The 24,579-nt window shown below is 40.1% G+C and overlaps 1 protein-coding gene and 1 long non-coding RNA gene across 2 annotated transcripts in view; one reads left to right on the forward strand and one right to left on the reverse strand.

Annotated features, from left to right (window-relative positions):
• Window positions 1-24,579, forward strand: part of LOC143647053 (uncharacterized) — a 220,961-nt gene that overhangs the window by 81,080 nt on the left and 115,302 nt on the right. The window contains exon 2 of the long non-coding RNA XR_013157810.1: window positions 9,727-9,804. This is a non-coding gene — a long non-coding RNA (uncharacterized LOC143647053). The remainder of the gene's footprint in view (window positions 1-9,726; window positions 9,805-24,579) is intronic.
• GRM7 (glutamate metabotropic receptor 7) overlaps window positions 1-24,579 on the reverse strand; it is a 1,019,804-nt gene that overhangs the window by 2,758 nt on the left and 992,467 nt on the right.

Below are 24,579 nucleotides of genomic sequence, written 5' to 3' on the forward strand. Positions count from 1 at the left end.
AAAACCGCAGCTGACAATTGCAAATAATAGTCACAGCATGCTTTCGGAAATGCCAACACATTAATTATTTTCAGGACAAAGGAGGCAAAAAAAAAAAAACAGGCACTTTTATGGACATAAATATCTGAAACCACCTCTATTGTGTGATTAGTTAAGACTGTTTTCCATGAATGCACGTTTGAAATTCTCCAAATGGGTTACTTTTAAAACACTGATTACTCAGGAGGATTCTTCACTGAGAGAATTAAGTCCGTTAGAACTTATTCTGTGTTGTAAATCTGAGCACTGGTTAGGGTAAAAGCATGAACAAGATGAGGTGAGGTTTAATAAAAAAAAATGGAGATGATAGTAATAAAGGCAATTGACTATATGTCAGATGCTAAGCTAGATGTTTTGACATAAATTATCTTCTTGTGTTCTTAAATAGGCTTATTTGTTATTTCGGTTTTACATAGGAGGAATCGGAGGATTGCAAAAACAAGCCTTTCAAAACCAGGCTGCCCAGTGTTTGAATGTATATTTTCCTTTGCATGTAGGAAGATGGTAGTGGGTTTGGACTTGCCTTACCTGGGTTCTGATGCAGTTCTGATCCATCACTCCCACAAGCCATGACCTGGTTCAGTCTGTGATATTGAACCTTGCTGAGCCTTTGTACAATGGGGAGAATAATTGTCATCCTATGGGCTGTTGGATGGCACAGGGGGATTAAATATCCAAGATTCTCATCTAGGAACTTAACATATGAATGCATTTTGAAGAGACAAAGTTCTGTACAAGCGATTACAATCGGTGCATGCTTTCTGTGCAGTGTTGGTTAGGAAAAATGCAGCCGAATTAGAATGAAGTTTGTGTAGGTCCTAGAATGGCAATTTATGAACTTTTGAGAGCAATTCACAAGTACTACACTGTTTATTTTTATGAGTTAGTAAGTGCCCATGGTATCTGATATTTCCAGTTATTTGAATAGCAATGCAGTTTAAGATGTAGGAAAGAAAACTGTTGAGCTCAAAATAGTTGTCCAAGAAATGCATGTGAAGGAAATACATTTTTAATTTACATATAAGTAGTATATATTTTTTTTTATAAAGTTCTAGTTTTTAAGGAGAAATAGGAGTAGACAGCATGGTCCTTACTGAATATTTTAAAGCATCCTTGATCAGTAGTTATCAAAGTAAATTATCTTGAAGCTATGGTGTTTAAAATGAGGTAGTGCTAAGGACGATGGTTTTAGGAATGAATTACTAATGTACTTTCGCTGCTTAATAAAGGTCAGACCTTCCAGCTTAGTCTTGTCAAGACCAGCACTCATTTTGATACCTACTTCAAGTGAGCTCCTTGTTTTCTCTCTAGTTTTCTCTGAGCCCTTTAATCTCACAAAAACTTCATTTCTCAAAGTGTGCTTTGTGGAATACTGAGAACCCAGACTGGATGGAATTTAAGAGAAAAAAAACAATGAAGAGAAAGAATCTCATGAACATTGTGTTAGGGAATCATTGAGTGAATAAAATAAAACTGGACTCATTCCTCTACTCCATATTTTAAACAATAAGGAATTTGTTATAGTATATTAACTATATACCATATATTATTCTGAGCTCTTCAAAAAAAACTGTGTATATATAGATGTATATGTGTAAAGTATACATATAAAGTAATTTAATCATCCACAAGAATATAAACAATAATACCTCATAATCAAAACTATGTTACTATATTGACATCTTTGCTGCACGTGATCCACCATCTACTCATAAGAAATAAAACAGTCAAAACCCTCTACCCATCTCTCCCTTAGCATAGCTGCTATCCTGAGATCAGCATGCCTCCTTTCCAATCTTGTCTGATACTTCTATTACATGTGTAATTAATCATAAACTATAGATAGTATTGTTTTGTGTGTTTTAGAGTTTTCAAAAATGCTATCATTCTGTGTATGTCCGTTTTTAAACTTTTTCCTATAGCACTTTGTTTTAAGATTTACTTATGTTGATTTGGCCATCATAATTACTGTATAGTATTCTTGGGTCAACATAACACAATTTCTATAACTTTTCTATTCATGGTCACCATTTTCCTTTCAATAACAAACAATGCTAGAGTAGATGATATTGGGGAAAACATAATTCATGAAGTTGACTAACAAGTTGCAAACCTGGAAAAAAATATTTGCAACATATTTAAATGCAAAGGATTTGTCTCTAGAATTGTTTTAATTTATACAAATGAATTAATAAAAGGGAACATAAAATTATTAAAAACTGGGTTAAGGATTCCAAAAGGCAATTGGCAGATGAGAAAATATAAGCAAATGAAAAATGTTCAAACTCATCAAGGAGAGAAATACAATTAAAAAATAATAAGATTGGGCGGGCCATGGTGGCTCAGCAGGCAAGAATCCTTGCCCACCATGCCAGAGGACCTGGGATCGATTCCCAGTGCTTGCCTATGTAAAAAATAAAAAATAAATAAAAAAATAATAAGATAGCACTTCATGCCTATACCATTGAAAAATAAAATGCATCTATGATAAGTATTGGTGAGAGTACAGAGAAATGCAAAATGTTATGCTACACTGGTAGAAATATAAACTTCTATGACCACATTGGAAGACCATTGATTTATTTTTAATTTAAAGAATGATTACTGTAGGGTACCATAAATAAATTGCATGGGATAAAGCCACATGGAGCTAAGCTTGAGAGCCTACATTAGTGATGCAAAATCAAGAAAAGAGAATTCAAGGGTCCACGTACATGCCCAAATAAGAAACATTATTTCTTTATTTCTCTGGACCCTCAAAAAGGTATTTTGGAGGAAATAGAGAAGACAGTAGTCTCCTCAGTTCCCCAGTCTTAGACATTACTTCATCTGAGACATCGTCTCTGACCCCACAACTCTGGATCATGTACTATAGAGGACCATTTGGCAACATTTAAAAAAGTGAAGGTATAAATACCATTGGCTCGGCACTTCCCCTTCTAGATATATACTTGAGACTTATTCTCACATGAACATACAGAGATGTGCAGGACTTCTCAGAGCCTTTAATATAATAATGTGCTTCATGATTCTCCAAAAGGGAATTCTCCTATATGGCTAGACAGAAAAAATATATATAATTGAATAAAGTTGGCCAAATGTAAGATGTAAGGGACAGCTCACTCAATCATGGTGAATTAGAAAATACCTGCCCCATCTAAGGTCACACTCACTGCCCATGTCTAGGCAATGGTTGTCATGTGGGATGGCACCGTGATTTTGGCAGATATTCCTCTTTTCTTTTTTTTAAGAAAAGCTGGACTTTGGTGCTTTTATGTGAAATTACTTTGCATTCCATCCATTTGACAAATATTTACTGAGAAGCCATTATGTACTGGACTCTACTTTAGGCATTAAGAATACCTTAGCTTTCAGTATTCCTATCATGTTAAAACATTCTATAAGTCAAAGAAAAGGGCCCAGGGACCAGCAGATAGAGTTTCTAGATCACTGGTTTGCAGCTCTGGTACTGTCTGCAGTGTCCCCTAGATTTCCTTAATTACACAGCACCCCTCAACTTTAGTCAATCACATTACAGTATTAAAAACAAACATACTAGTGGAAATGCATTGCCGTATTTCCTAAGTCTTGATCCTGTCTATAACTTTAGTCATTTAAAAAGTTATTTCCTAATGAAACTTGGCCCAAACTAACTTTTTAATGAGCGCATTCTAACAACTGTCTGGGCCTCTCCCTCCCCCTTCCCCTCCCTCCCTCCCCTTTTCCCTCCTCCCCCTTTCCCTCTCCCCTCCCCACCACCTGACTACTTCTCTTTCAACCATGATTCACAGTTGTTATTTAGTTATAACTATTTTAAATGTGAAGAACTCTTCTTCCTACGGTTTACAATTACTAAAGCAAAAAGATCGACTTCTTAGTAATTATTTTTGTGGTCAATGACCTGTTTCCTCCCTGTTTGTTTCATCAGAAAATTGCCCTGAGCACATCACTTGATGGCAAAAGAGTAGATGTTAGCTTCAACTGCTAAGTCTCATTTGGGATTTCAAGAAAGCTAATAAACTTCATGTATTTTGCAAAGAAAAAGTCATTCATTTTGTAATGATTTCCCCTAAATCCTTTTTCTAATTGACTCCTATCTAAAAGTAGCACATTACTCAACCAAAAAGATGGAAAACTGAACAAGAGTTAAGAAAATGATGACCACAGACAATGAGGTATTTGCCAGTACAAAAATGATCTGAAAGAAATGGAGCTTTTATTGCATTCCCCTCCCTCAGCTTTCCCCCTCCCCAGCTTCCCCCCCACCTCCTCCACAACAATCCACCCAGAGGCTATTAGACTATTTGTCCTTCTGTCAGTTAGCTGGACTTCTTGACACAGCAACCTGGCAGGGGTGAAGGGGTAATCAATCAGTTGAGCAACTCAGGATTCCAAATCACCATCAATTTTAATCCAGTTGCAAAAACTCCAAAATCTGAACCTCTGCTGATCTACCCAACCATCCATCCAATAGATATTTATTGAACATCTGTTAAATGCCTGTCATTCTAATGCATGTTAACCATACAAAACAGACACAGGCTGCAAGCTGTTTGCTCACTCCTCACTCCTGGTATATTCTGATTTTTTTAAACACATTTTTACAGGGCTGCTATCATCAAGGGGCTGGCATTTCCTTTGTTTTTTCTAATCAATGTGGTAAGTATAAGGGATGAAACCATAAAGTGGACTCACTGTAAGAGGGAACCTCAAAGCCAAATGACACTGTTCATCCTCACAGGTGAAGGTTCCAGGAGAGGCAGCTAGATGAGGGAAGGATTAGTGGGGACTGGTAGGGGCCGAAAGTGGCTGGACCTGTCTGCTGTGTTCCCGTACAAGAGTAACCCAGGCCAAGGAAGAGGAGACCCAGCAGCACAGGAAACCTTAGAAAACATGTACCAAGTGCTTCCCCATTTTTGCGGGGGACATGGGAAGAAATAAGAAATGGTCCTTGTTATTATGGAACTGGTGTTGCAGTGGGAGACAAACCATTTCAATGTATTGCGATAAACAGTAAAGATATTTCACAAGGGCTGATGAACTTTGTCTGGGGTGAGCATGCCCTGGGTGAAGCCTGGGAAGATTTCTCAGGGAAAGGGACATTTGATCCTTGTGAAGAATGAGAAAATGTAAGCGGGAGGCAGAGCAATATAAAAGCATATTGTCTTTCCAGGGCAGGGTGCAGGGGTGGGAGTCAGAGAACAGCAGAACTCAAGGCTGGGTGGGTAGGCAGGGGCCAGATAAACTGCTTCAGTAAGCATTCCTGTTGCCTTGCCATCCTAGATTCAAGGTGCTGGAAATGGAGTTGATGGATAAGATGCATTCCTGTAGCTGTTTAGCTTCCTGTTGGAGGTGCTCATAAAGGACTTTAAACAGCATAAGGTTAAGATGATGATACTGGGGAGGCCACAGGGGAGCCACTGGTGGAGTTGAAGCAGATGCTTCACATCTCCTGCTCACTCCCTGGAATGTCCTCCTCTATCTTTTGTCTTTACTTGCTCACCACAGGCTCATATTCCAGGTTTAGTTGCTGTGACTTGTTCTAGGAGACCTTATCTAATGTCCAGACAGAGCCAGCCCCTGCTGTGGAGCTCTCTCATGGCCTCTTTGCTCGTCCCTCCTTCTAGTAACACAATTGGCATGAATGTTGATTTTGTTCCTTGTGTCTAACATATGTCTCTAACATTAGGGCTCTGAAAGGATGGTAGGCTCCAGTATTGTCCAGTGCCTAGGAAGTGTGTGGCACATAGCAGGCACTCAATGTTTGTGGAAGGTATGACTCCGGAGGAACTTGACCCTCTGAAATCAGGTCCAACAATGGAAGTCTCTTAGGAGAGGGGAATAGAGCACACAAAATATGTATGAATTTCATGGTTTTGTCATCATCCTTTTTTTTTTTATATATATGTTCTCCTTGGTGCTGTTTCTAAAAAAGACAACCATTGTTATAACTCTTCAGATTTCATTCGTTACTTTTAAACCACAGAATTCCTTTGTCCCTTTTTAGCACCCAAGTAGAGGCTGGAAGAGTCTGGCTGAAATTGAGAAATCAATTTTCAATTCTGCCATGAAAAGAGCGGATGGACGTTCTATTGTTTCTATAAAAAATAGTCTGCTTTGTACTTTAAGATGTAAAGAATCAAGTAGAGGTTTATATGGTCCTTAGAAGATGTGTTGGAAGTAAACAGACAGGGTCTCTGATTTGAAACCTCTTTAGACTAGGCTAAATTAAACCTGCGTAATTTGATTGAAGCTGTATTATGTCTTGCCTTGGAGAAAAAAAAGGATGCCCTAAATTACTACATCACAGATTTCTACTTTTTCTTGTTATGCACTTTGCCTGGGCATTTAAAATCTTTTGTATATTTTGCAGTCTCAATATATTATGGATGCGAGCCTGCTGGAGCATATTACAGAGGCATTTCAGTAACACATCAAAGATTGAAGCTGAGTGCCTATCTTATGGATAATGTTACAAGTAAGGCAATGGTGATAAAATAGTAGCAGAGTAGCACTTAGTGTTCCTGGATCAAAGGCTCTAGCTAAAATGCAATCCTTGCTATTTTGAGGTAGAAGCTTCACAACATTCATTCATTTCTTTATTCATTTATTTAATTTTACTAAGAATTCACTGTGCTAGCAGTTTGGCTAAAAAAAAAGGCACAAAGGTAGGGAAAAAATAGTCTCTAGCTCTGAACAACTCCTAGTTTGGTTTGATTCAGCACATATTTATTGGGCGCCTTCCACGTGTCAGACACTGCTCCAGGCAATAGGGCTATAGCTGAGGACCCTTATAGGGCTTCCATCTCAGTGGTGGGGCCAGAGCATTAACCCTAATGAAAGGATGTTATGATGTCAGGTAATCCTAAACCCTATGAAAAGGAGCAGGCTAAGGGGCTAGGGAGAGGCAAGGCTGGGTTTGCTCTGGTAGATGGGGTGACAGCTAAGGCGCAGAGAGGATGGCATTTGAGTTGAGACTTGAAGGAATGGAGAGAGGAAGCCTTGCAGACCCTTGGATCACAGAGAGAACAGTGGGAAACCCCGAGGCTGGAATTTGAAAGGCAAGTCTGGCTGGAACAAAGAGAGGAAGAGAATAGAACGGAGGTGTTTGCCTGAAGACTCCAGCCCATTGGACTTGTGCTTTGGGCAAACAGGGTAAACTTTGGCTTGAGGGACTCTGAGAAGATCTCAGAGAGGATGGACTGTGTGAACTGGGTCTTGAGTGGTGAATTGTGGGCATTTTCCAGACAGGCCTAGGAATTGGGGTGATAGACCTTGGGGAACATTCCAGGCCTGGGATCCTAGATGGGCAAAGACATATTCTGTGACAAAGTTTAAGAATTTTGAGAAAATGGGAAAAGTTTGGAGAGTGTGGAGTGTAGCATCATGTGGAGAAGAAGGAATGTCGGGAGAAGAAACATCTAGGGAAACTAACCTCAAATTGCCAAGAGTATTTTATGCCACAAATAGACTTCTGGATCTTAGGATGAACTATGGCAAGTGTCCCAATGTTTGAAAGCAGGAGAGAGGGGTACTCCAAGCTACACTAGAGGCACTCCAAGCTACACTAGGGAAAGAGTTCTCCCACATAGTGTGCAGGATGGATTGGAAAGGGGGCTGGGGGCAGGGGGTGGCAACTGCAGGAAAGTAAGCCTATGAGGAACTGACAGTTAATTAGGATTTTGTTTGTGGTAAGTGGAAATCCAAGTCAAAACTACGCCGGGGTTCTAAGTGAGAAAATATCTCACAGGTCCACCATTGCTTTTATCAATACCATGTTCCCTTGGGGACCAGAACACTTCCCAGGAGCCTTTTAGGCCTTTTTTTTAAATAGGCCACTGTAATTTTTATTTGCCTACTCTTCTAAATTGGAGAGGGTGCATGTGCTGCCACTTTTAAGATTTGTTGAGTTCAGTGAAGTTTTCCCTTGTTGTGAGTGCCAAGCATGGAGGACCAGGTAGGTTCACTGGGGAAGAAGTGGGAGACAAAGAAAGGATGAAGGGAACCTTTGCTTTCCTTTCTTTCTTGGAATGCACCTCTGCTTAACCTGACAGGCAGTAGAGTCGGCCTCAAGGCTAAAGCTCTATCCACCAGGGACAATGGCTGGAGTTTCCCACAGACTTGTGCTTTGGGAACCTGACCATGGCAGATGGAGGGTTTGGGATCTGCTACAGACAGCAGAAGGCAGGCAAAGCTCCACCAACATAAAACAAATGTCTACTGAGTGCTGAACACCTCCTGCTGGGAATATAAAAGGAGTAAGACATGTCTTTGCCCTTACAGAGCTCTTGATCTAATAGACCATGATCCCCTGTGGCTAAATCAGGCATTGAGTATAAATAAAGCTTGAGAAGGTGACTGGCAGGTCCCCTACTCAGGCTGCCACTGTGAAATAGACTAACTCATACACACAGACCCGAACCTATTATATCTGTCTCAACACAAGAAGTGTGTGATGGTGGAGCGTTCCTTTCTCTTTCTCCTTCTTCTCACACAGTGATTGATTAATTTATCGAACAATAACAGTATTTTTATGATAAAGGAAATGCAAATTGAGACTGAATTTCAAGGCTTCTTTTGTTTTTCCTTGAAGTGCACAAAATCATTTTTTCAAATTAAAGTAAGTATCTGTGAATTAATACTACCCTCTTGGAAAGCAATATATTACAAATGTTACAAATGAAAAAATACAAAAGTGCCAAGCTATATGCATGAAAATGTTTTTGAAGATGAACAATATTATTTACAATTGTAATGAACCTAACTGTCTAACATTAGAGGCTGGTAAAATAAATTCCAACACATTATTTTGATAGACTATTTTAAAGCTCTCACAGATAATGGCTATTAAGACTATGGGGAACAGGGAAAATGCTTATGCTATATTATTAATAATGTCTGGTACAAAGGAAAGTTTACAAAATTAATGAATCAAATGTTAAAAGCTACAAGAAAAATTGGGCTGGGCTTTGCAAATATGCTAATATCATAAAAGGCAAACAAATAGTTGGTAGTGACTGTTTTAGATTAAAGCTGACTGCAGAGCCAAGGACTCTAAATGCAATGCACCACCCTTTAGTGGATCATGGATTTTAAAAAAGGAAAGTGCACTGTTGGGGAGATTTGAATTTCACTTTTATATTTAATGATAATATCTCAACAATGTTACATTTACTGGGTGTGAAAATGGCATTGAGGTTTTGTAGGACTGAGTCCTTGTTCTTAAGAAATGCAGGCTGAAGTGCTTAGGGGTGAATGTCATTGTGTCTGAAAATTACTTTTAAATGGTTCAGGGAAAAATGTGTGACTATACATAACTATATATATATATATATATATACACCCACACACACAGAGATAAAGCAATTGTGGCAAAATGTCCGAGTAGTGATTATATGTGAAGAGTATGGAGATATTCGTCATTTCATTACCTTTGTAGGTATGAAACTTTCAAGAATAAAATATTGGGGAAAATGAATCCCAAAACTTTATTAGGTTGATGGAATTAAAGTCATTTATCTTTTTATGGCTCAATTTTCTATAATGTTATATTTTTACATTGAATGGAAATTAATTTAATTTCCCTTTTTTTTTTTTTTTAAATGAACAGCTACCTGACAAGCTACAGGCAGGCACCAGTAAATGCCCTCAGGCCTGAATAAGTACATCTCTTTCCTTCTCTTCCAGGTTCTTTCTGGGATGGAGAGAACCTCTTATTTTGCCCTTCAGCTCCTGTGAATTAATCCCTGAAGACGCCTCCAGTAGGTAAGTGGCTCTTTTACAAAATCTACTCCCCACGTTTTTTTCTTATGTTATTTTGTGGTTGTGAAAATATTTAAATCAGCACTATCTGTTAATATGATCTAGAACAGAACAAAAATAACCATTATAGATTATGAAGTATTATTAATTATAAGATGACCATTTATCCCAGGCTCTAACCTGGGAAAAGGTCCAGAAATTTTTGTCTAGGCATTGATTCTTTCCATTATATGATGATTCTTGTATCATGCAATGAATTGTCTCCCAAAACGTATCCTGAAACATTCATATGTTGAATGCAACACTGGAAGCCTATGAGAGACCATTTCAAATATAGGGGTAGGGATGGCTTTAAAAGTGAAATATCTCTATGCATCTGTTTGTGAGTTTGTGTTTTTTTTAATATGTAAAATGGCCTGTCTGGGCCCCAGAGGGAGACAGCTCTGGGATGCATTGCTAATGTCTGTTAAAAGTCAGCTGGGATGGTGCCTCTCCTATCTGGTCTGTCCCAGGCTCTTCTCAACCTATTTCACTTGCCTGTTGAATGTCCTGCTTAATCCATGGAAGGGAGCCGGCTAGGTACGCCAATCCACAGAGACTCAGCTTCCTGCAGACAAAGAATTATCACTGACTTGCAGGGATGTGTGGAGGTAGAAACATAAATACCATATATACCTGGGCAGTAGGATAATCAGTGCCCACCACCTCTCCTGTCTCTTCTAGCCCAAGTTCTTTACTTCTGTGTGTGTGCAGTTTATTCAAAGGAATGTTTCTGAATATTGAGGAAGTTCAGAAATGGAAGGAAGACACAAGGAGAGGAGGGAAGACACAAGGAGAGAATTCTGAGTCAAGATCCAGAGATGATATAGAGAGGGTTACTTGTCCATAAATCCATGCTCAAAATATACAAAGGAAATGGAAAAGAGGCTGCGGAGCCAGAGATACTCTCTGACTCTAGGTGTTGCTAAAGGTGCCTTCTTCTCCCGCTTCAGTTCTGACTTAAATGAGTCCTCCCTGAGACTGTTATTCAGTCCCCCTATAAAATAGCACTTGCCACTTCCCAGTTGTTCTCTAGCCGATTACAGTTTTTATTTTCCATCATATCACTTACTACTCTCTGAAGCGTTCTAATTTATTTATATTCATTTACTACTCCCCCCCCTTCTGAATGTACAATTCCCCAAATCTTGTCTTGATGGCCATTATATCCACAAGACTTCTGCAGTGCCTCAAACTCTACAGATAATTTAAAGAACAGGTGAAAGATGATAGGTTCTTGGTTTGGATTAGTTGGAGCTGATGAGAAGGAAATAGGCCCCAATTCCCTTCTCTGTCTGAAATTCCTTAAAATCCCTCTGCCTTTGGTTGGGCCTGGAATTCTTCTTCTGCTTTCTGAAGTAGATGCAAAGTGGAGAGGAACCGAATAGTCCTGCAACAGTCTATGGCCGCGAGTGTGAACGATGCCAGTAACCTATGGATTAGGGGAAACGGTAAAGCAAGTTCTTTCAAGAAGTGACCAGGAGTAACCCCAGCTATTAGCTGATGCAAGCTTAAAGGAGATTTTGCATTCAGGGAGAGAATGGATAGAACAGACATCTAACCATTCCATACCGGGACAACACCTGGGCTCCTTCTGGAGGAACCTGCAGAGTGTACTAGAAACTGGTCATGGCCAGAGATGGTTCAAGCATGATGACTGGGGGTTGGGGGGCATTAGAAGTTGACGGCACATGTGTAACTAGTTTCTGATTCTGTAGCTTGGGCCTCAGTACTGAAATATGTCTTTGTTTCCATTGTTTTATTTTTTCTCACTGATATTGAAAGAATCACAGAGTGATTAATATTGGTTGATTCTACAATTTTGGGCTCCAAAGGCTCACGAGAGCCACTGCTGCTTATTTCCAATCATGTTAGGCACAGAATGAGTTACATACTTTCCGTGTTCTCTACAGAAACACTGTTTCTCCTTTCCTTTCCCTATTTACAGTGCCAGTCTTTTGCTTTGAAGAAAGCTTAAAGTCCAGGTACTATATGGTAGATTGATAGTGGCCCCTTCAATTAATATATTAGGTTCAAGCAGTTTAAGGCTACTTAAAAAAACCCAAGGTTATCTATGAAATTCCTAATTTTAAATTGATGGGTTAAGCTCCTCCCTTGAACTTATTTTATTTGCTGTGATTATTTCTAGTGGATCTGTCCACACTGCCCATTCTTCCTTGTATTCAGGGCCAGAGCACTTGTGATGTAACTTGGCAGACTCCAAGAGGGGGCCAGAATTCCCATCCTTAGAATTCAGCAGGGATCTTGTAGAAGTGAGCTGGATTAAAGACATTAGGTCCTGGAGAGCCTGGATGTAGGAATTGTAGGGGTTGCCGTCTATTGGGAAGGATGGAGAGATCCAGAGGACATGAGGCTATGGCCTGGGTGTTGAATAATATTCTTGAATTGTTATGTCTGATAATGGTATTATGGTTATATAGGGGAATGTCTGTATTATGAGACAATCTGGATTATTTTGCAGTTGTGTCATGCTGTCTGTAGTTAACTTTGAAATGATTCAAGAAGAGAATACATAGATAAAATGAAGCACCTATGGTAGAATGTTAACGATTGTCACATCCTTGTGGTAGATTACACTACTCTTTCTATGTTTCTGAAGTTTAAAAAGTTTCATGATAAAAAGTCAGAGACCTCCCCCTCTTCCCAAAGCAAAATTTTTGCTTCACAACTTTGCTGGGATCTTTCCCTACCTTTGTCTCAAAACATCTGTCAAGCAATAATCTTCTCTAAGGCTGTCTTTTCTACGCACCTTAGAGAAGAGATGAAAACAGGAGGTTCTGTGGCCTGATGTAGATATCGCATTGTCCTAACTCAGAAGTGATCATGGGAATAGCCACCAGAGGGAAAGGCATAGCATGGGAGAAGATGGACCAAAACACAAGGCTAAACCCCTGATCTCCAGCAAGTTCCTTTATCACTTCCTGCCTCAGTTTCCTCATATGAAAAATGGATATAATAGTACCAAGCTCATGGGCTTGTTATGAGAATTTAAGGAGTTAACATATATGAAGCACTTAAAGCAGAACCTGGTATTAATCTGTACTCATTACATTTCAGCTATAATTAGTCTTCTCTCTGGATGCATTTAGAGAATTTGTCTCACGTACAACAGTGACTCATTGTGTGTACATATGCTTTTCCCTTGGCAGAAAGGGTCCTTCCAAAGCAAAATGTCAGGCTGCCTATAAAAGGAAACTAAATTAGTTGTTTCATTTTGGGGCACTGTCAGGATGCCAACAACTCTTGTCCATGAGGTTTAAGGAGATGCCACAGCACCTACTGCATTTCATCTCTTCATTGAAAAAGGAATGTCAAATCATTGTCAGTATGTATCCCCTTCTTGCCACTTGTGCTGTCATGATTAGCCACCATCCCATCTCTGTAAAAGCTTAATATTGAAATCGTGTGCCTTCAGAGGTTGTATTAGTCAACTGGAGCCATAAGGAAAAAGCAGGGGTTTGGCAATTTCTATTTTAGCCAAAATGACTGTTTCTTACTGTACAAAATTGTCTTCTACACATAATCAATGGCCACAGCCACACCTACCTACAATCCCTGTCATCCTTGTGCACTATTGGAGCTGGTAATCATTGATCCCAGGAGCTCTCCTTATAGCACTCTCATGTTACTTGCAAAATCAATTGCTGCAGATTGTAAATGTGTATTTATGTATATATTGCTTTTATCCATTTTACATTAATAGACTGGTTATCAACTGATTAATGTCATGAGAATGTCAGCTACATTAGCTGTAGTGAACTCCTCCATTTATCCACTACACAATTTTGCAGTTAACTGAGCTTTGTCTGTATTGATAAATCAAAGTGAAGAACTGGTACAACCACCAAGCTGATTCTATCAAAAATACAACAGCAGAAACAATTCCTACCCAGGCATGTCTATGACGTATGTATGTATATGTGTAATGAGTCCATATAACCAAGATTGGTTATTAAACAAACTCAGAGTGATCACTCACAATTCCACATTTCTCCAAAAACGTTTATGTACCTAACACCCAGAACAACCTAAGAGCCCAAAGGAGAATCTGTCTCAACTAAAATCCCTACGGGGTAAATCATTATGGAAGCAATCAACGTGGGGAAAAATATTTTCTCTTGATAATGCTTGTGTCCTGAAAGTTGAGAAAAGTATGGATCTTGTCGGAGGTGTCACAGAGCACAAATACTTGGACTCTGATTTGGTAGCATTTGGTAGCACATAAAATTTTCTAGAAATATGCTAAATATTTCATATCCATGGACCCTTTTATTCCTTCGAGAAAGCCTTCTGAGTTAGGTACCATTGTGCTCTCCATTTTATGAAAAGAAATCTGAGGCTTAGAGAGGTTAAGGAGCACATCTCTTGTCATTTGAAATATTCATACCTTTCCTATGCTATGGTTTTGGTAAAGCAAGAGAGGATTAAATGAAGTGGGGCTGACGTCAGGGGCCGGACACTTCTCATTCAGCAAAGGTTTTGCAAGTGTCTGCTGTGTGCCAGGCAGGGCTAGATAGCAAGTTCCATGCGGCCGTGAATGTGCCCCTCTTTTTATCTTTACCAGCTATCCTCTCTTAATTCCATACCTCCCAACTCCCTTAAATGTTCAGCTTGTTGCAGGAGGCAGTGAATCCAGTGAATTGCTCAGGAAGTATCAGTGACTGAATTGGCAGTGTAGGTGTTCGCATTCCAGGGAGCTAAGAAGCACCCCCACGGTGAGCCATATTCCCTGGCAGCGGAGGCTGGTGGGTATGTTTCACTCTTCAGCAAAATGTTCCTTTCCCCCAAGAGAGCCAGTCAGGGGAAGACACTTTAAAAAATATGGTATTTGTTTGGGCTTAGAAGGGGGATCTAAAATGGACAATGGGATCATTAGGCCACTCTTTAGATAAGAAGTTAAGGCCATGGCTGGGAAAAAAGTTGAAGATTGACTATCTTCACGTTCCCCAAAAGAAAAAGCAGATTGTTTTGTCTCAATTGTTGATGTGGGAGGTGATATGAAACTGTGGTTAAGGAGAGGTAGCTGGACCAGCTGCCTGGAGTCCAGTTTCACTTCTGTTCCACCAGCTGTGATCTTGGGCAGGATCCCTAAGGCCACTCTCCTTGTCTTCAGAAGGCTGTAAAATCAGAACAATGACACCAGCTGCTGGAGATGTCAGGAGGCTCACATGTGCGAACACCATCATCTCCCCCACTGTCACCACCACTATCACCTCCATCTCTTTTACTGCTCAGTCACCACCCCCACTACCACCATCATCAGCTAAAGGCTCCTGACCTCTACAAGACAATGGAATTCACAAGAATGACCATATCATAATTCAGCTGGAAGCTGTTTCTCTACAGGATGTTTAAAATCTCATCTTAGATATGAAATTGACGTGAAACTGGCAAGTGGCAGTTTGCTACAGTATACTAGACAGTTCTAACTCAATCTCCAATGCAATTTCTTAGGCTTTTGGGGGGTAGCATTCCATGAAACTGTTTAGTGGGTAAGGTGATTGGATTTTTGCAAAAAACACAAGGGAGCACAGAGACGTTAGATTTTCTTATCACTTCAAAGAGAAGGAGTGGGTCTCTAGATGAAAGAGTTTGGTTGAAGAAATATTTTACTTACTCAGAGATTTTCATCATTTTTGGTGACAGCAACATAGAATTCTTAATATCAAGACTGTCCTGAAAGATTTGGGTTGTACTGTCACTAAGGAGAATGCTGCTTTCTTATCCAATGAGTACTTCTAAATAGTTATTATTTCCTGGGATATTTACTGCAACTCTAGAATATGTCATCTAAAAATATCTTTAAAATCATATCGTTCCATCTACCACAACCTCCAGCTTCATTGGGAGAGAGAAGTAAAACAGAAATCCGCCCATAAGTATTTACCAAATCCTTACTGCAAGTCATACACTACACTAAGTTTAGGTCCACAGGAGGTACACAAACATTTAAGACTTTACTCCAACCCTCAAAGAGTTTCTAACCCAGTAAAGGAGCTAAGACATTTATACACATGCCAAGACTGTCAACTTTAGAAGTGAACATGCAAAATGCCTTCCATATATATGGACTGCAGATCATAAGGGGCATTGGTTTGTTAGGAGCTTGTATAAAATCCTTTTGTATGTTTCAGATAATATAGTCACCCTTAATACTATGTAACAAGCTAAGCCCCAAAGATCTAAAGGACTGTACTGAAATCAAAGCATATGGGAATCTCTTGTCCATAATAGCAAAGCATAACAACTCTAACCTGCTGTACTGCTGATTTTTAGATTTTTCATACAACTGAGAGAGGTTGAATGGCAGATGGTACAGCAAAGGAGGGGATCTGGGTTCCAGACCAGACTCTGCCAGTGAATTGTAGGTGAACTTTGGTAGATTCTCAGAACTTGCTGGCCTTAGTTTCTCACCTTTGGACACAAGGAAGACTGGGCTAGATGGTCACTAAAAACTGCTGTCCTAAAGGCAGTGAGCTGTGATGAGCCAGGCCTATGTTACATTCTGCCCAGGGAGTTGTTCCTCAGAACAGATGCAGATGCCAACCCATCAGCCACCTTCCAATGGGGCGGTTCAGATGCCCAGTTGGCCATCAGTCCCTGGCCATGTCTCCTCCCCAGGTAGGGCTGGTCTTCTGCCTGGATGGCTTCCAGCTTCTGATCTCCATCCTGATCCTGAATTTTCATTTCCATTCCCTCTGTTGGTGTGTTATAGGCGAGCTGTCTAAATTTCCCACTACCTGGCATTGAAGTTAAATATGCTCATTCTTTATTAGCTAAATTCAGTCAATGTCATATTTTCAGGTCTGAGCCCTCCTGCAGGCTTGGGATAATTCTTCTCTACTCTTTTTAGTATGGCCCTGTCCCAAGGCCTTCTCTTTCACTTCCTTTGCTATTCACGATCAAACAGTTAGTTGCTTAGTTTTTTGTTTGTTTTTCTGTCATTATGAGAAAAACATATAAAAGGGGAAAGTATGGAATGAGGTTGGATAAGCCTCATGGGCTGTTAGAAATTGGCAAGTGAGGGGATTATTTGAAATAGCTGATTAAGGAGAGTTAGCTTAATAATAATAACAATTTATATTTATTGAGTCTTCCTTTTCCCCAAACATGGTACTGAGTGTTACAGAGTATCTCTTCTAAGCCTCTCCTCAACCCTCTCAGGAAAACCCATCATTATCCTGATTTTGCCATGGCAAAACTGAAGTACAAAGAGGTTCAGAATAACTCCAAATGCCATACAGCTGACAGAGCCCAGCATCTGAGTCCAGAGCCTGTATTCGGAACCATTATGAATACTTGCTCTTCTGTGAAAAGAAAGCATTACTCTTGCTCAACCATTTCATCTTAGAAAATAGAAATATTGTAAAGCAGGAGTGGAGAAGATAAAGGAGCAGGTGAGATCCTACCTGTTTGCATCTCATGTCACAGTATGTGAGAACTGAGAAAAGGAGCACTGGGCTTTGAAAAGCCGAGTCCTGTCTTAGTAAACCTCAGAGCTGCCCTTCTCTGTAGGATTTGCTGTGCTGAATACTCTTTTCCTTCCTCCCTGTCTCTGAAAGCACTCACTCCTGGTCCAGTACTGGGGACTTCCTCCTTGTTACTGATGGGCAATTGTACCTGGCGAGCTACAGGTTCCCAGCAGATGTCCAGAAACAAAGACATATCCGCTATTGATGGGACAAGAATTTGATTCCTCTTTGGCCACCTCATATTTGAATCCAGGTTTCTGTAGCTTGTTATAATTTCTGCATTTGAACAATGTACCTGTTTTCTCTCAAGACCAATTTGAAAAGATGAAGGCTTGAGACATGTATACTCTGAAAATTCTGCACCTGTGTGGTTGGCTCTTTTTGGTCTCTGAGGGACCAAAATATCCACTAGCAGTTTCCCGTTCTTCTACTAACAGCCTGTAGAATTTTCCAACCCACCTGATTCCACCTTTCTAAAACTGCAGTCAGTAAGAGGGTTTTGCTTTGGCTCTGTCTACCCACAAAGTAATGTGTCGGATTTCACTTTTTTTTATTTTTTAGGATCAAAGTTTTAGAAGTATGTTCTATCCATTTTTTTATTATTTCAAAATGAAAACTCAAATGGGAACAATCTACAAAGCAGCCATTTTTGGATGGGAAAGGAGAAAATGGGTCGAAATCACCATTTTGAAAAGAGGCAAAGGAAAGAACAATCTAGCTTTAAGAAATTAAGACAATCCCAGGAAGATATCCAGTATTCTATCCTTCCACATTTCCAGTCTTTGTACAAGTAGCCCTAATGATCATAAAAATGACTCTGAGGTATTTTCAGAATCCCCACTTGATCAAAAATGATTAATACATTTCCTTAAGTAAACAGAGTGGAGTGATATATTTTAAATAAAGAATTTCAACTGTGGAAAATGAAACAAAGAGAGGTTGTCAGGTAGCTCCAAGTCAACCAGGAAATATGGAAAACCCTGAGACCCGATTTCCCTGGCTCACTACTAAATCACACTGCTGCGGGAATCAGTTTGAATGGATCAGCTTACTTCTCAACCGGCTGCTTTGATGTCCTGTAAATACAGCCTAAATATCAATTTCTGTAACAGAGTCAGCCATAAACATCAAATCAATCAGCAGCAGCATTCACCCATGGGATTACAATAGCCAAATGAACTATATTATGTATTCGAATTAGACCGAGACAGTTCATTTCTTTCCATTTCTGTGTCCTCTGTGACACTATTTGAGCAAACTAAGGCAGCCACCGTTTCTGTCCATGCAATATATTTTCCTTTTCATAAAAGCCTGCAGATGCTTTCTCACCTGGTAATGCATACCCCAGTCTCTGAGATGTTGACACGTAAGGTGCTAAATATTGGTATCACTTTTGCTGGAAATGGTATTGGATAATGTTCAATTTACCAACTCTTATGCATATTCCAAAAGTATTATTTTCCCTGTAGGTACAAAGAAATGGAAATGAGGGAAATAAATGTATCCCAGCCCTTAAGCAGTCTTGGAATGAGTGTGGAGAACTGCTGGCCAAAGGAGCGGGCATTTAAGAATGAACCATAAGAAGTAGATAGCTTTTGAGCCGTTAGCAGGATGCAAATGGGCAAGGATATGTCCATCCCCTGTGTCTCTGAACTAGGGAAACATTCCTGGCACGGGTGGGCCACGGTGGCTCAGCAGGCAAGAATGCTTGCCTGGAATGCCAGAGGACCTGGGTTTGATTCCCGGTGCCTGCCCATGTATTAAAAAAAAAAAAAAAAAAAAAAAAAAAACTGAGAACATTCCTGGCACAGCCTGGTAGAGAGCTCTCTATTGACCAAGGTTTTAGATCTTTGAACCGGATGTTGGGATTTCTCAGCTACCCCTGTCTCCAGGGCTCTGATGCTTTCCTTTTATATAGAGGACCCCTTAAGGCCAGGGAGGAGGCTAGTCGGGAACCAGAGGGGACAGAATGACAACGGGGAGGAAAAACTGCCTTAGAGGAGGGCTGCTGAGTTCCTGTAGCCTCTCTTTGGGAGGAAGTAGAAATAAGTCATACTTGGGTCTTTAGCTATCTGTTCTCCCACAGGAAATAATGGAAGGTTTGGACTGACAGAGTTAGGAGACAAGTGTAAAAAGTAGTGTTAGGTGAAGAAGGAATAGGAGAGAGACAAATGATGAAAAAATAAATGACAACAGGCTGAATTTGCAACCTTTACATGTCTTTCTCTCTTTGTGCAGTAGAGTGGAGTATAATTAAATAAGAATCTGGAGTCAGAATGCAAAGAGTTCAAATCCCTGTGTTCTAGTTTGCTAGCTGCTGGAATGCAATATGCCAGAAATGGAACGGCTTTTCAAAAGGGGAATGTAATAAGTTGCTAGTTTACAGTTCTAAGGCCAAGGAAATGTCCCAATTAAAACAAGTCTATAGAAATGTCCAATCAAAGGCATCCATCCAGGGAAAGATACCTTGGTTCAAGAAGACCGATGAACTTCAGAGTTTCTCTCTCAAGTGAGAAGGCACACGGCGAACACAGTCAGGGCTTCTCTCTCAGCTGGAAGGGCACATGGCGAACACAGTGTCATCTGCTAGCTTTCTCTCCTGGCTTCTGGTTTCATGAAGCTCCCCAGGAGGCATTTTCCTTCTTCATCTCCAAAGGTCGTTGGCTCATGAGCCCTCTGCTTCATGGTGCCACAGCATTCTCTGCTCTCTCAGAATTTCCTTCATTCTCCAAAATGTTTCCTCTTTATAGGACTCCAGAAACTTATCAAGACCCACCCAAATGGGTGGAGACATGTCGTAACCTAATCCATCTCAACAACCATTCCTGATTGGGTTACATCTCCAGGGAGATGATCTGATTGCAGATCTAAACATACAGTATTGAATAGGGATTATTCTGCCTTTATGAAATGGGATTTTGATTAAAACATGGCTTTTCTAGGGGACATACATCCTTTCAAACTAGCACACCCTGCTTTGCCACTTATTATGTGACCTTGGGCAGTCTTTTGAAACTCTCTATTTTAATGTACTTAACAGTTAAACAAGAATAACAATAGAACCTATTCTAGAGTGGTTTTGAACAATTATATAAGTTTTTAGTAAACACTGATATATTTAATAAGGACTCACTATTAATGTTCTTTCAATCACCGAAAAGTATTATTTTTTGTCTTCTCTCTTGCTTTCTCTGTCTTAGAAACACAGGAGGAGACATGGTACAGAAATAACAATTACTTTAATTACAGCAGAGATGCTACCCATTTAACAGGATTGTTTGATAGATTCCTTTGCAAAGTTAAACTTATGGTAGAGGCATCAGAGATTCCAAAGTTCAGATTTGCTTAAGGAGCAACTATGTGTTTTTAATTCCGGGCTGCTCTATGCTTGGTTTCCCAACTGTTGCTGTGTGTAGCATTTCCCTTTGAAAGTCAAGCCACAAAATGGTATTGGCTGTCTTGGGCAGGTGAATAACAGGTTTTTCCCTGCAGAAACCGTTGCTCAGGGGTCAGAGCTTCTTGAATGTTTATTCAGATTCAATAAGGAAACATTTATTGAACATCTTGCTGTTGAGATGGAACTCTAGGAGACTCTCAAGGCTCTTTGTACCATATCTCCACGCCCCCCCATCACCCGAGGAAGATGGGTTCCATTCCTGGCCATTGCATGGAAACTCAGACTCAAGGAGTAGAATTTCAGTCATGATCATAAAGATCATTGTGTCCTGGAAGTGTGGCAGTTGTGATTTTCCTTTTCCCAAAGGTTATGAGAATGGAATCCAGAGCCATCTTTCTTTCAATTTGGTTTCTCTTCAGAGTCTCCTTACTCTGCCTCCATGCAGTCCAAAGAAACTGAACCAGAGACTGCTGCCCAGGGTTGGAGAACTAGCTGTACCCCAGGTCTTAGAAGGAAATATTTCACTCCCTTGTGCTTCCTTAGCCTCTAGCTTTGGCAAGAGGAATTTTCTGCATGGTTTAATCTCAGTTTGCACATCTGCCTTGGTGATATAGGTCCAGCTAATAATAAATAATCATGTTTCTCTGTTATTTTGGTAAGCAAATAAATTTCCCTTAAGGACTTCATAGGAAAGTGAGCTGATCAGCATGTTGCCTTCATTTTTCTCATTAGCAACCACCCCATTTTAATTCAGAGATGAAAATAAAAATATTCCCCTTGCTCTAAAAGGTTTTATGGTCTAGCAGTGATCTTTAATCATTCTTATTTAATCATGGTCAACTAAGTTATTATTATCCCTGCAGAGAACATAGTATTTTCTTGTTAAAGTCCTTGAAGTTGAATGGCACACAATAGTATGTTTTAGTGTAAGTAATGCTTACATTGTATGTGTAGCAGTTCAAGCTCTGAGAACCCTCAGATCTTGGAAATGGATCTTGACCATATTTGAGGTGTTGTAACTTCTCAGCAGATATAGCTGCTTAACTACTTTAGCAAATTATATAATGACCCTCCAGCAGACTGTCATACCTAGGGAAGCATTTCCCTCTGCCACACAGAGCGGTAGGGTCAGCAGTAACACCTAGCACTGAAGCAATTCATCTACATCCAGAATTGCTTAGAAATCCCCAAAGGACTTCAAAAAAAGGATATGTAATATTTTGCTAATTTCTGTAGGTAGAGATCTTTGTCATATGACTTTTTCTCCCCTAATTGTACTGATGTACTGGTGGTTTCTTTTCTTTTTGCATACAAGGGACTTTTTAAAAGAAACCAACTTTTAATAAGCATTTTAAATGTGCTAATTTCTTTTTTCAAAAACATTACATGGGAGTGGGGGTAGTGGAAGGGTAGAATGCACCCCTACCATGCAGGAGATCCGGGTTTGATTCTTGGCCCATGCACTTCACCCCACCAAAAAAAAAAGCAAAATAAACAAAAATTCAACAAATGGTGCTGCAGTTAACGGGATACTCACATGGAAAAATAATGAAGTATGACCCCATCGAAAAGCATACAAAAAAAAAAAAAAAAACATTTTGTAAATCAGTAAGAAAAATACAAAAGGGAAACTGCAGGATTGATAACAAAACAAAGCAAACAAATAAAAAGCAGATTCAGTGCTTAAAGACACAGGCAATCAATGGATTGTTACAGTTATTTACAAGGATAAAGAGAGGTTTCAGTTGACTATCAGGGTTTAAATAATGACTATCATGTTCTACTGATAGAATCTTTATGAAACTCAGAAAAATAAGGTTTGTTGGGGGGGTAGCTATTTGGCAGCCATTCACTTACTGTAAAACCAGTTTGGATCAAAATGATTTATTTTCTCACTGGAGAAAGTCATAGTGGAAGTCGGCCTCCCTGTAATTTTTAGTTGTCCTATGTTGGTAGGGGTGTTTATTTTTTCTTCTCCAACAGTGATAATAAGGGTAGTGGCTTGGCCAATGGAAAAAGTACCAAGTCACCTCAGCATAAATAAATTCAAAACGGAGAACTTCGATCCTTTAAAAAACAAGAAAAAGAATAACCGGCTCAAACTTCCAGACCGATATTAATAGCTATGTTTGCAAAATTCCCAGTTGGGCCATTCTGTGAGAATCCTTTTAAAGCCCACAGAAGCAGAAGGTGAGAGAACCAAGCCATTTCTCTCTCAAATTGAAAGGCACGTCTGTGGTCCCGGGAGAGCCCTGGGTACCGTGTTTTTGGCCAAGAGGAACCTCGGTTCAGTCATTGCTTTGGCTGGGAAGAGAAGCCAGCAGCTGGCTGCTTGCTCCTTTGCTGTTGGCCTGGGAATAAAATTGACAGTATTTTCTCCCATTGTAAACCTTCATAGGTGGGAACAAAGTCACCCTCCAGTTAGGTGATCTAATGCTGCCACCGCCAAGGGAGGGTGTTAGCAGCAGGTGGTTGTGGTGTCACATTAGACTTGAGCAGATGAACTGAGTCATAGGCTTCGCGGACCAAACCAGTTCCTCAGGAGAGGCATTTCTGCACAGCGAAGGTTATGTGCTGGGAGGTTCTTGGCTGCTCCCAGAGCTTCTGAGTGCATATGTGCACACACGAGCCAGCAGGAGGCATGTCGGGGGTGCAGGCTGATGCCAAAGAGCATCTTTCAGATTCACTATGCATATGAGTCACCTGGGGATCTTGTGGGACTGTAGATACTAACTCAGTCTGGGGTGGAGCCTGAGCGTGTGGATTTCTAACAAGCCCCCAGTGGTGCTCCTGGTAGTGGTTCACAGAGTTGAATACAGCAAGGGGTTCAGGATATTTCTAGAAATGTATCTCACTGTTGAGCTCTGTGCATCACTCCAGGGACTGTTGGCACATGCAATTAAAAGGAGAACTCACACTTTTCATGAGATGAATTCAAATCCTAAAAGTTGAGATAACTGAAATAGATTGCATTCTTTGGTTTGACATGCCCAAACTATCGCCTCGGTTTTCTATTCTTTAGTACATATGTTAAAGAGAGCCTATGCAAATACCCACATCCCCTACACACACCCCACAATCTCATTTTTTAATAAAGCACTCAAGATCATTTTAAGCATTCTGGACTGCACAGATCTGTGGAGTGTTTTGTTTAACACTTCAGCTTCATTCACTAGATAGCCTTGGCAACATATACTCATTGAAATGGGATTAAAAAAAAAACAGAAATGCAAGCTGAGCTGAGATTGGTTCTCCTTCCAATTCTGCATCACAAAGACCCACAGCAGAGGCTTCCCTCTGTTTACCTCTGGGAAAGAAGAGACACTGTGGCTGTTGTTTAGGTCTTTTTGTCCATACCAGCTTCTTTACAAAATATGCTTTGCTATTTCCCAGGCAGGGGGTGGAAGGATAGCTCAAGGCCACCTCAAACCACTGCTAAGAAAACAGCATCCACAGCTCTTCCTACCCCTGGCGGCTCAGAAACAGATTCTATTTGGACACTTTTACTGAACAGTTTTAATAATTGTTATGCCCTTAACATGCATTATTCTAAGATCTGTATTTGTAGTTAACCCCTAAGTTATCTTATGAAATAGGTATTATTTTCCCTATTTCACAAATGAGGAAACTATGGTTCGGATCAGGTAACTTGTCCAAGGCTGCAGTAGAAATCAAAAGTAGAGCTGGAATTCTACTCCTGAGTTGTAAACTTGTAATTACCTCTTGGAGTTCCACAGAAGCTGGGAAAATAACAAATACTGAATGTGCTGGTTTGAAGCAGTTATGTACCCCAGAAAAGCCATGTTCTTTTTCCTACTCCAACTTTATGGGGACAGACCTATTGTTTAG

The sequence above is a fragment of the Tamandua tetradactyla genome, chromosome 9 (assembly GCF_023851605.1).
Source record: "Tamandua tetradactyla isolate mTamTet1 chromosome 9, mTamTet1.pri, whole genome shotgun sequence".
NCBI classification, from domain to species: Eukaryota; Metazoa; Chordata; class Mammalia; order Pilosa; family Myrmecophagidae; genus Tamandua; species Tamandua tetradactyla.